The following is an 11,880-nucleotide window of genomic DNA, read 5'->3' as shown; positions in this document are numbered from 1 at the left end:
CAATTTGTAAATCGCTCTGGATAAGGGTGTCTGCTAAATGACGTAAATTTAAATGTAAATCTTGCCTGTAGTTTTATAATTTATTTTAAAATAGCTGTATTGATTTTTAAAGTACTACGTGGCCCTGCACCTGAATACATGTCTGACATGCTTTTAAGGTACTGTATGTGCCCGGTCGGTCCCTCAGATCCTCTTTTAGTTGTTCCAAAGTTGAGAACCAAAACGTTTGGTGAGGCTGCCTTCAGCCACTATGGTCCTGGCCTTTGGAACAGCCTGCCGGAGGATCTGAGGGCCTCAGAAACTGTAGACAGTTTGAAGAGCTTAAGACATACCTTTTTAGCCATGCTTCTGCTTAGTCATACTATCTGTTGTATATATCTTATTTATTTTCATTTATTTTAATGCATTAGTCTCTCATGTCCACTGTTATTGTTTTACTATTTTAATTTGTCTAATTTATAAAACCTATTTGTGTCTTTCTAACCTTTTATTTTATTTGCTAAGCACTTTGAAATGCATAATCTGTAAGAAATGTGCTCTGAAAATAAAGTTTGATTTGGTTTTGATCAGGAACATATCCCACAGTAGAGCCATTCAACCACAAACTTACATTAATATGCAAAGTGTCTCAAAAGATTTCGTGCATATTTACTAGTGTGTAATGCAGTAATACTGTGATTAATAAGTACTTAATAAGTACTTCTCAAACAGCTTAATAGTCTGGATAATTAATTAATAAAAATGTTATTTCAAGCATTATGAATTTCAAGTTATATGAAAAACACTAATGAAACCAGTTTTTTTGTTGGGGTTCAGATCCCCTTTATTTTTATTATTAAAAATAGGCAGTTCAAAGGAAAGGTGGAGATGGTGGAGACTTTCAGATGCAGAGTGTGGCCTAGAGTTGTGTGTGTGTGTGTTTGTGCTTGAGTCACTCCTCTTTGGGGAGGCTGATGGTGCATGTGAAGAACTTCAACACACGTCGGAAGAATCGCAGAACGCCATTTTTCTTCCGCTTCTTTGTTTCGCTGGACACGTTTGCCACTGAGTTCAACGCCTCGGTCACTCCGCTGCTCACCTCAGGACAGCTCTCAGTAGATAGCTGCATCACCTTGCTGAGGCCATTTCCAGTGTTCAGACGGTTTTCAGCAGCCGCTGTCTTCTTTTTGTCACTGGACACCTCTTCCACTGCGTTTGGTGCCTCAGGCACCTCACTGAACACCTCAGGACTTCCCCTGCACACCTCAGGACCTCCATTGAACACTTCAGGCACTCCACTGCACATGTCAGGCACTCCACTGCATACCTCGGGTCCTCCACTGAACACCTCAGGCACTCTGATGCACACCTCAGGTCTGCTGCACACCTCAGGACAGTTCTCAGTGGATAGCTGCACAACCCTGCATAGGCCATTTCCTGTTTTCAGAAGGTTTACAGTAGCCTCTGTCTTCTTTGTGTCACTGCACACCTCTTCCACTGTGTATGAGGCCTTGGGACCTCCACTGAACACCTCAGTCACTCTGATGCACACCTCAGGACTGCTGCACACCTCAGGACGGCTCTCAGTGGATAGCTGCACCACCTTGCTTAGGCCATTTCCCGTTTTCAGATGGTTTCCAGTAGACTCTGTCTTCTTTGTGTCACTGCACACCTCTTCCACTGCGTTTGAGGCCTCAGGACCTCTGCTGCACACATCAGGAAGGCTCTCGGTGGATCTGAAATAGGACTAAACAGACAATGCAGCGTAATGAAAGAGCAAGAACAACACATCTGTCATTTTTTTAAAAACATACCACAGACATCCAAAGTCTAAGATTATAGTAGCTAATTTATAATATTGTCCAGATTGAGACAACCCTGATACACCCAACTTTCAAAGATGCTTGACCTTTAATTTACAAAACAGGCTTCTTGTTCATTACCTTTGGGAGTTTTGCAATCATATTAGTGAAGTCTTGGTGCAGCTGATCTTCCCATCCCTCCTTCAGCCACCCTTTGGGGTTCACCACCTTGCTAAGGACATTTTCAGTTTCCAGAAGGTTTTCAGCAGCCGCTGTCTTCTTTTTGTCACTGGACACTTCTTCCACTGCGTTTGGTGCCTCAGGCACCTCACTGAACACCTCAGGACTTCCCCTGCACACCTCAGGACCTCCATTGAACACTTCAGGCACTCCACTGCACATGTCAGGCACTCCACTGCATACCTCGGGACCTCCACTGAACACCTCAGGCACTCTGATGCACACCTCAGGACTGCTGCACACCTCAGGACGGCTCTCAGTGGATAGCTGCACCACCTTGCTTAGGCCATTTCCCGTTTTCAGATGATTTCCAGTAGCCTCTGTCTTCTTTGTGTCACTGCACACCTTTTCCACTGTGTATGAGGCCTTGGGACCTCCACTGAACACCTCAGGCACTCTAATGCACACCTCAGGACCAGGGACGGCCTGTTCAATAGGGCGATATGGGCGACGCACTGCCAAACGGGAAAAGGAAGGGATTTTTTTTCTAATCAATTATATCACGGCAACAGTAGTTATCAGTGTTCTAATCTGATCTGACTGCCACTAAATGTCAAATCAGGCTAAAGTCGTGCTTCAAATGGCCCCGCCCGTTTTTGGGGCGATTTCAGTCAGGTTGAAAATCGCCCAGAAGTCTCTCATAGCCTGTCATGTAAAATCTATTTTTTTCAAATTTCAAAGCTTTCAATACATTCTCTATGGGAGTCTGAGGGCTTGCACTTACGCGCTTTCGTCATACGTGACGTAACCATGAACGTAACTAAGAAAATAGCGGCTAGCAGCGTCTCTGTTGCGACCTGCAGTGTGGCGTTATCTTATGTTTTTAATTTGTACACTTAGTGGCGTTATTTTATGTTTTTAATTTGTACACTTAGTTTACAAACATTCTGCCAACCATGGATTTCCAGTGGTGGGTTTTGGACTGATCTTGTTGATCGTGTACATACCCGCTACGAACGGACTAAATAATGAAAACGCTGCTGGCAGCGGAATCCAATACAGCTGGGAGACTTGGCTGGATGACAGAGTCCCGGACAGAGAAGTGGAGCCGGCCGGCTTCACCCTGGTCAGAGCGGACCGCGATCCTGGTAAGAGAGCGACTCTGTACCCCCGACATTGAACTGCTTTCTGTGTCACTGCGACCTTACTATCTGCCCCGTGAGTTCCCCCAATTGTTTGTTACCGTTGTGTACTGTTGATAATCACAAGTTTACTGGAGAACTGAGACCAAGTAGAGACTTTGGACAGGGTGGATATGGTATAATAAAGGCAGTTTATTCAGAGGTAAAGATATCTGGAATCGCGTGCACGGACTCGTTCGTCAAACTCTTAGGGAGCTATCTGAAGAGAGCCCCGAAAACATTGTGTGCAGACATTTTATACAATAAATGATGTAGGTTGAATCTAGTAGTTCTGATCTTCTGATTGGTCCTGATGAGTTGGGCGAGGTCCCCTCCACTGTTGCATTGGCTCTGAGTCGGGTTCTCTGTCTTCAAGTGTTCAGCCTAAAGAGAGGGGATTTTTGTGTGTGTGTGTGTGTGTGTTTAACAGTGATGATGTGTGTGTGTGTGTGTGTTATCAGTGATGATGTGTGTGTGTGTGTGTGTGTGTGTGTGTGTCCTCAGAGCAACAACTCGTGAGTTGGAAGAACTGAGAGACCTATGGCGTGGGTGTTGTCCTTGGCCACCTGCTGACAAGGCTGACAAGATAGGACTCTTTTGTCCATTGTTATAGGATAGGAACAGCATTGATTGAAAACAAACGCCCAACACAAAATGGGTCATGCACAAGATTTTAGTCAGACCAAGCTATAACATTATATATTTACTACGACAGTACATTCAACCAAAAGCTAATATAACAGGCATCAGAGATTATTTACAATCTGTCACAGAAACTGGAATCCATCTCCCCAGATCAGTCAATAAATGCTTCTGGTATTGACTTATATGCTGCCCCTGTCTTCATGTTGTTGCTGGACATATCTTTTTTAAAATGTGTGTAGGTCACCTAAATCATCAGAAAAATTGCCCCTCCTGAGAATTTTTTCAGGAGCCGCCACTGCTCAGGACTGCTGCACACTTCAGGACGGCTCTCAGTGGATAGCTTCACCACCTTGCTTAGGCCATTTCCCGTTTTCAGATGGTTTCCAGTAGACTCTGTCTTCTTTGTGTCACTGCACACCTCTTCCACTGCGTTTGAGGCCTCAGGACCTCCACTGCACACCTCAGGACCTGTGCTGCACACCTGTGAACTTATGCTGCACACCTCAGGACCTCTGCTGCTCACCTCAGGACCTCTGCACCTCACCTCAGGACCTCTGCACCTCACCTCAGGACCTCCGCTTCTCACCTCAGGACCTCTGCACCTCACCTCAGGACCTCCGCTTCTCACCTCAGGCACGCTTCTGCACACTTCAGGACCTCTTCTGCACACCTCAGGACCTCTGCTGCACACCTCAGGCACTCTGCTACACACCTCAGGACCTCTGCCACACATCTCTGGAAGGCTCTCAGTGGATCCGAAATAGGACTAAATAGACAATAGACAAACAGGACTAAACAAAACAATATCTGTCCTTTTTCACAAAACATACCACAGACATCTAAAGTCAAAATGTATAGAAGCTCATTTGTAATATTGTCCAGTTTGAGACAACTCTGATACACCCAACTTGGAAAGACACTTACGAAACAGGCTTCTTGTTCCTTACCTTTGGTAGTTCCGCACCGCAATCATATCATAGAATTTTCGGGTTAACTTCCAACGCTCCTCTTTCAGAAGCTGGATGTCTCCGTCGGTAGCAGTGTCCACGATGACATTTGGTATCCTTAATTCATCCTGAACTCTCTGGCCACTGAGCAGGATAACTCTCTCTGTCTCTGTTTCCTGTAATTCCAGGCCCCTCTTTGCATCCCAAGTCTACGTAACAACATAATATGTCATTAAAAGACTGTTGATGTACCAGGTGAGACTGGACACTGGTCCATCATTGAAATGATGGGGAAAATTATGAATTTGAACTGATAGCTATTGTTTTTCTCTGAGTACAAAAATGAGCTTGCTGATATTTGAAGTGCTTTACAGTGGGTGTACTGTTTGCTCTACATAGTCCTCACCAATTCAGCTACAGAGACCTTCCTCCATCTCTTCCATGTCTCTGCCTCACGCCTTCATGTGAATATGGAAATGTATCAGACTGTGTCTGTCTACACTATCTATCAAACTATTGCTATCATCTAATATATTTTGATACATTCAGGTTATTATTTGGCCTTGTGTACTGATGTGATAAACTCAAGTTACCTAAATGAAGTATAAAGTTTTGTACTTCGTATTTGAAAATAGTCTGAGAACACTGCACTTACTCCAGGAAGACTATTTTCCCTGCCAGGAGCCAGGCCTTCAGTGGTCTCAGAGGGAGGTCCAGTGGGAGCCTTCCCTGGGCTTTCAGCATACAGAATTGCCTCTTGAGCATTTTCTGCAATAGAGTCTTCAATTAGTGACTTAACCAGTTAGAATGTGGCAATCAGAGAGTGATATGAATTGGTTCATGGCAAAAACGAACTGCTCCTCCATGGAGAGTGATGAGGCCTTATTGATTATGAATTGTTGTTGGCCAAAACCCTGCAGAAAGAGCGAGGGTTACTGAGCACAGTACCCAACACCAGATGTCTACAGCAGTACATCTATCTTTTATTAATTCATGCTGGTAAAAGTTATCTAAATGGGAAGAATATATATTATACCTTACATAGAACAAGACCATGCAATATAAACAATGAAAATGCAGATGAGATTAATGAGATCTTAATTATGATGAGGAAGCAAGTCATCTTAGATTGTCGATAAATTGGTTGTATATCTAATAGATTCGATATGATCCAAGTAACGTTATTTTTCTCAAATGTCGAATGAGTGCAATATCGGTCATTCTCATTATGGGAAGACCTACTTACCTTACTGAGAACAATAAAAAATATTGATTGACTTGAATGAAGAATGCGCGTTTGCTATAGATGAAGTTGCATATTCAGGAGAAGGCACCACTACCACTAATTGCATTGGGGTGTTTCTGGACTGGCCGGCCAGCACGCTGTCCTTTTACAGCGTCTCCTCTGACGCTATGACACACCTGCACACGTACAATGACTTGTTCACTGGACCCCTTTACCCTGCATTCAATATTCACACTGAAGAGGAGCAGGAGGGGTCCATCAGATTGTTGTCACGTTCATTAAGGCCCTTCAATATTCACACTGAAGAGGAGAAGGAGGGGTCCATCAGATTGTTGTAACGTTCATTAAGGCCCTTCAATATTCACACTGAAGAGGAGAAGGAGGGGTCCATCAGATTGTTGTAATGTTCATTAAGGCCCTACAATATTCACACAGAAGAGGAGAAGGAGGGGTCCATCAGATTGTTGTAACGTTCATTTAGGGCCATGTCAAGGTTTAGAAGAAATGACTGTGATTATATCTTCTACTAATGACATTGTGTAGGTTTAAGGGGACCTCTGGTTTTCTACTGAAGGGGTTTGGCTGCTGTTGTAACCTGACTTCATTGTCCTTCGGTATCTTAGTTAATGAATGACAGATGAAGATCCATTGGTAGCATGGTCATTTATATTTATTATGGATTCCCCATAGGCAGCAGCTACTCTTCCTGGGGTCCAGCAAAATAAAGGCAGTTATACATTTTAAAAACATGACAACAAACTTTACAATGCATTCATAACAGATTTCACAACATATTAAGTGTGTGCCCTCAGGCCTCTACTCTACTACCACATATCTAGAACACAAAATCCATGTGTACATGTGTGTATAGTGCGTACGTTATCATGAGTTTGTGTGCATGTGTCTATGTTTGTGTTGCTTCACAGTCCCCGCTGTTCCATAAGGTGTATTTTTTATCCGTTTTTTAAATCTAATTTGACTGCTGGCATGAGTTACTTGATGTGGAATAGAGTTCCATGTAGTCATGGCTCTATATAGTACTGTGCTCCTCCCATAGTCTGTTCTGGACTTGGGGACTGTGAAGAGACCTCTGGTGGCATGTCTTCTGGGGTATGCATGGGTGTCCGATGCCATGTCAATACCTCTCACAAATACAAGTAGTGATGAAGTCAATCTCTCCTCCACTTTGAGCCAGGAGAGATTGACATGCATTTTATTAATGTTAGCTCTCTGTTTACATCCAGGGCCAGCCGTGCTGCCCTGTTCTGAGCCAATTGCAATTTTCCTAAGTGCCTCTTTGTGGCACCTGACCGCATGACTGAACAGTAGTCCAGGTGCGACAAAACTAGGGCCTGTAGGACCTGCCTTGTTGATAGTGCTGTTAAGAAGGCAGAGCAGCGCTTAATTATGGACATAGTTCTCCCCATCTTAGCTACTGTTGTATCAATATGCTTTGACCATGACAGTTTACAATCCAGGGTTACTCCAAGCAGTTTAGTCTCCTCAACTTGCTCAATTTCCACATAATTCCTTACAATATTTAGTTGAGGTTTAGGGTTTAGTGAATGATTTGTCCCAAATACAATGCTTTTAGTTTTTGAAATATTTAGGACTAACTTATTCCTTGCCACCCATTCTGAAACTAACCTCAGCTCTTTGTTAAGTGTTGCTGTCATTTCAGTCGCTGTGGTAGCTGACGTGTATAGTGTTGAGTCATTCGCATACACAGACACACTGGCTTTACTAAAGATTGAAAAAAGTAAGGGGCCTAGACAGCTGCCCTGGGGAATTCCTGATTCTACCTGGATTATGTTGAAGAGGCTTCCATTAAAGAACACCCTCTGTGTTCTGTTAGACAGGTAACTCTTCATCCACAATATAACAGGGGGTGTAAAGCCATAACACATACGTTTTTCCAGCAGCAGACTATGATCGATAACGTCAAAAGCCGCACTGAAGTCTAACAAAACAGCCCCCACAATCTTTTTATCATCAATTTCAGTCATTTGTGTAAGTGCTGTGTTTGATGAATGTCCTTCCCTATAAGCGTGCTGAAAGTCTGTTGTCAATTTGTTTACTGTAAAATAGCATTTTATCTGGTCAATTACCATTTTTTCCAAAAGTTTACTAAGAGTTGGGAACAGGCTGATTGGTCGGCTATTTGAGCCAGTTAAGGGGGCTTTACTATTCTCAGGTAGGGGTATAAATGTTGCTTCCCTCCAGGCCTGAGGGCACACACTTTCTAGTAGGCTTAAATTGAAGGTATGGCAAATAGGAGCGGCAATATCGACCTCTATTATCCTCAGTAATTTTCCATCCAAGTTGTCAGACCCCGGTGGCTTGTCATTGATGATAGACAATAATACTTTTCCACACTTACTTTACGGAATTCAAAATTACAATGCTTGTCTTTCATAATTTGGTCAGATATACTTGGATGTATAGTGTCAGCGTTTGTTGTTGGCATGTCATGCCTAAGTTTGCTAATAATTAAAGTAGTTGGCAATATCAGTGGGTTTTGTGATGAATGAGCCATTGATTCAATGATGGGAGCGGAGTTTGCCTTTTTGCCCAAAATGTCATGTAAGGTGCTCCAAAGCTTTTTACTATAATTCAATGTCATTTATCTTTGTTTCATAGTGTAGTTTCTTCTTTTTATTCAGTTCAGTCACATGATTTCTCAATTTGCAGTATGTTTGCCAATCGGTTGTACAGCCAGACCTATTTGCCATATCTTTTGCCTCATCCCTCTAAATTATAAAATTTTTCAATTCCTCATCAATCCACGGGGATTTAACAGTTTTTACAGTCATTTTCTTAATGGGTGCATTGTTATTAGTAACTGGGATAAGCAATTTCAAAAATGTGTCAAGTGCAGTGTCTGTTTGCTCCTCAGTACACACCACGAACCAACAAATATTATTACATCAGCAACATAGGAATCACTACAAAACTTATTGTATGACCTCTTACACACTATATTAGGCCCAGCCTTTGGAACTTTGGTTTTCCTAGATATGGCTACTATATTGTGATCACTACATCCGATGGATTTTGGATACTGCTTTCAAACAAATGTCTGCAGCATTAGTAAAGATGTGATCAATACATGTTGATGATTTCAGTTCTTGTACTGTTTGTAACTACCCTGGTAGGTTGATTGATAACCTGAACCAGGTTGCAGGCACTAGTTTACAGTTTGAAGCTTTCTCTTGAGTGGGCAGCCTGATGAAAGCCAGTCAATATTTAAATCACCCAGAAAGTATACCTCTCTATTGATATCACATACATTATCAAGCATTTCACACATGTTATCCAGATACTGACTGTTAGCATTTGGTGGTCTATAGCAGATACTGACTGTTAGCATTTGGTGGTCTAGGCAGGTGAACCTGTAGCCATATTACTTCAACAGTATTTAACATGAGATCCTCTCTAAGCTTTACAGGAATGTGGTTCTGAATATAGACAGCAACACCGCCCCGTTAGCATTTCTGTATTTTCTGTAAATGTAATAACCCTGTGTTGCTAACACTGTATCATCAAAGGTATTATCTAAGTGAGTTTCAGAGATTGTCAGAATATGAATGTCATCTGTTACTAGCAAATTATTGATTTCATGAACCTTGTTTCTTAAGCTACATATGTTAACTTGGGCTATTTTTAACACTTTTCTGGGATGCTTCATTCTTTTTCTTGCTTTACTGGGAAGCTTAGCAGAGGTAGACATATTCTGGTTATTTTTATTAGTGCAGGGTGAGCTGCACACAGTGGACTTCCTACTAGGGCACACCACCTCAGTGGCAACAGTATTACTCTGGTTCATAGGCATATGAGTACTGCATACAATAGCTGTAGGATCAGCAGAGGCATTCCGGGCAGTAAGAGGGACATAAATTAGGTTATTTACATTGTGTCTTCCAATGTCCCTAGGATAATGTACATTTGCTGAAGCATTATGACAACTCAGCGACACAATGGTAGGGATTAAATGAGCTGGACTTGGGTCATTGATAAGTCATTGTCTCAACGCAGCCTTATAATGGTGTGAAATGATCCAGGAACCCAAATGATTTGGATGGATCCCATCCTCCTTATAATACAAGCTTTGTTTCCAGAAGGTATCAAAATGGTCAATAAATGATTCATGTAGGTACTGAACTGTCTGTCTGGTCTGTCTATTTAGGCGTAACGTCTCATCAATGCACAGTTAACGTTGATATATATCCATGACAACATGATGTGATAATTGCCCCTATAGCGTATCATAACTTGCTATAAGAATTCATTAGAGCTCCATGCATTCCTAACAGCTCCATGCATTCCTAACAGCTCCATGCATTCCTAACAGCTCCCTGCATTCCTAACAGCTCCCTGCATTCCTAACAGCTCCCTGCATTCCTAACAGCTCCATGCATTCCTAACAGCTCCATGCATTCCTAACAGCTCCATGCATTCCTAACAGCTCCATGCATTCCTAACAGCTCCATTCGTCCATAACAGCTCCATGCATTCATAACAGCTCTATGCATTCATAACAGCTACATGCAAATGTTATACATATGTACAGAATGGTGTAATAAATAATTGGTCATTTAGCAGACGCTCTTATCCAGAGCGACTTACAGGAGCAATTAGGGTTAAGTGCCTTGCTCAAGGGCACATCGACAGATTTTTCACCTAGTCGGCTCGGGGATTAGAACCAGCGACCTTTCGGTTACTGGCACAACGCTCTTAACCACTAAGCTACCTGCTGCCCTGAATTTAGTTTTTATTTAGTTGAACCTGCCAGACACCCGGATCCTTCTGTTCTGGTGTGTAGTCACTAGGAACCAAACAGAACCAAAACAGAGCCAATCGGAACAGGGAGGGAACTATCTGAATTCGTCTAATATATACTCCTATTTTCATAGCCAATTCTTATTATTTTTTTTGATGAAAAAAGGTTTGTCAGACTAATGAATACACCCCTTTTCTCTGAGTGGGAGGGGCGGGGAGTGGTGAGCTGATAAAGAGAGAGACAGAAAAGGAAACGGAAGTGAGACCTCAATGAACTAAGTAGAACGGACCCAGCTGCTATCATTGGTGTCTATGGGAGAGCCACCCCCTTCAGTAGATCGGACCCGGCTGCTATCATTGGTGTCTATGGGAGAGCCAAACCCCTTCAGTAGACCGGACCCAGCAGCTATCATTGGTGTCTATGGGAGAGCCACCCCCTTCAGTAGATCGGACCCGGCTGCTATCATTGGTGTCTATGGGAGAGCCACCCCCTTCAGTAGATCGGACCCGGCTGCTATCATTGGTGTCTATGGGAGAGCCACTCCCTTCAGTAGACTGTGGGATTATTTAAGATACTGTTCGAAGAGGTAGGGTTTCAGGTGCTTTCGAAAGAGTGACAGGGACTCTGCTGTCCTAGCTTCAGAGGGAAGCTGGTTCCACCATTGGGGTGTCAGGACAGAGAAGAGCTTGGACTGGGCTGAGCGGGAGCTGCCCTCCCGTAGGGGTGGGAGGGCCAAGAGACCAGAGGTGGCAGAACAGAGTTCTTGGGTTGGGGTGTAGGGTTTGAGCAGAGCCTGAAGGTAGGGAGGGGCAGTTCCTCTTGCTGCTCCGTAGGCAAGTACCATGGTCTTGTAGTGGATGAGAGCTTCGACTGGAAGCCAGTGGAGTGTGCGGAGGAGCAGGGTGACAGGAGAGATCTTGGGAAGGTTGAAAACCAGGCAGGCTGCTGCGTTCTGGATAAATTGGTTTGATGGCACAAGTGCCTGGATTAGTACATGGCCAAAAGAAGAAACAGGACTCAGTGTTGACCTGGAGTGAACTGAAGGGTCGCTATCCAGTAAGAAACAGAAGAGAAGCATCATTCTTCCTACTCTGGACAAACTGTCAGTGGAGATCCTAAA

The sequence above is a fragment of the Coregonus lavaretus genome (assembly GCF_964263955.1).
Source record: "Coregonus lavaretus genome assembly, contig: HAP1_SCAFFOLD_351, whole genome shotgun sequence".
Classification (NCBI taxonomy): domain Eukaryota; kingdom Metazoa; phylum Chordata; class Actinopteri; order Salmoniformes; family Salmonidae; genus Coregonus; species Coregonus lavaretus.
Note: the sequence above shows the minus strand (reverse complement) of the source record.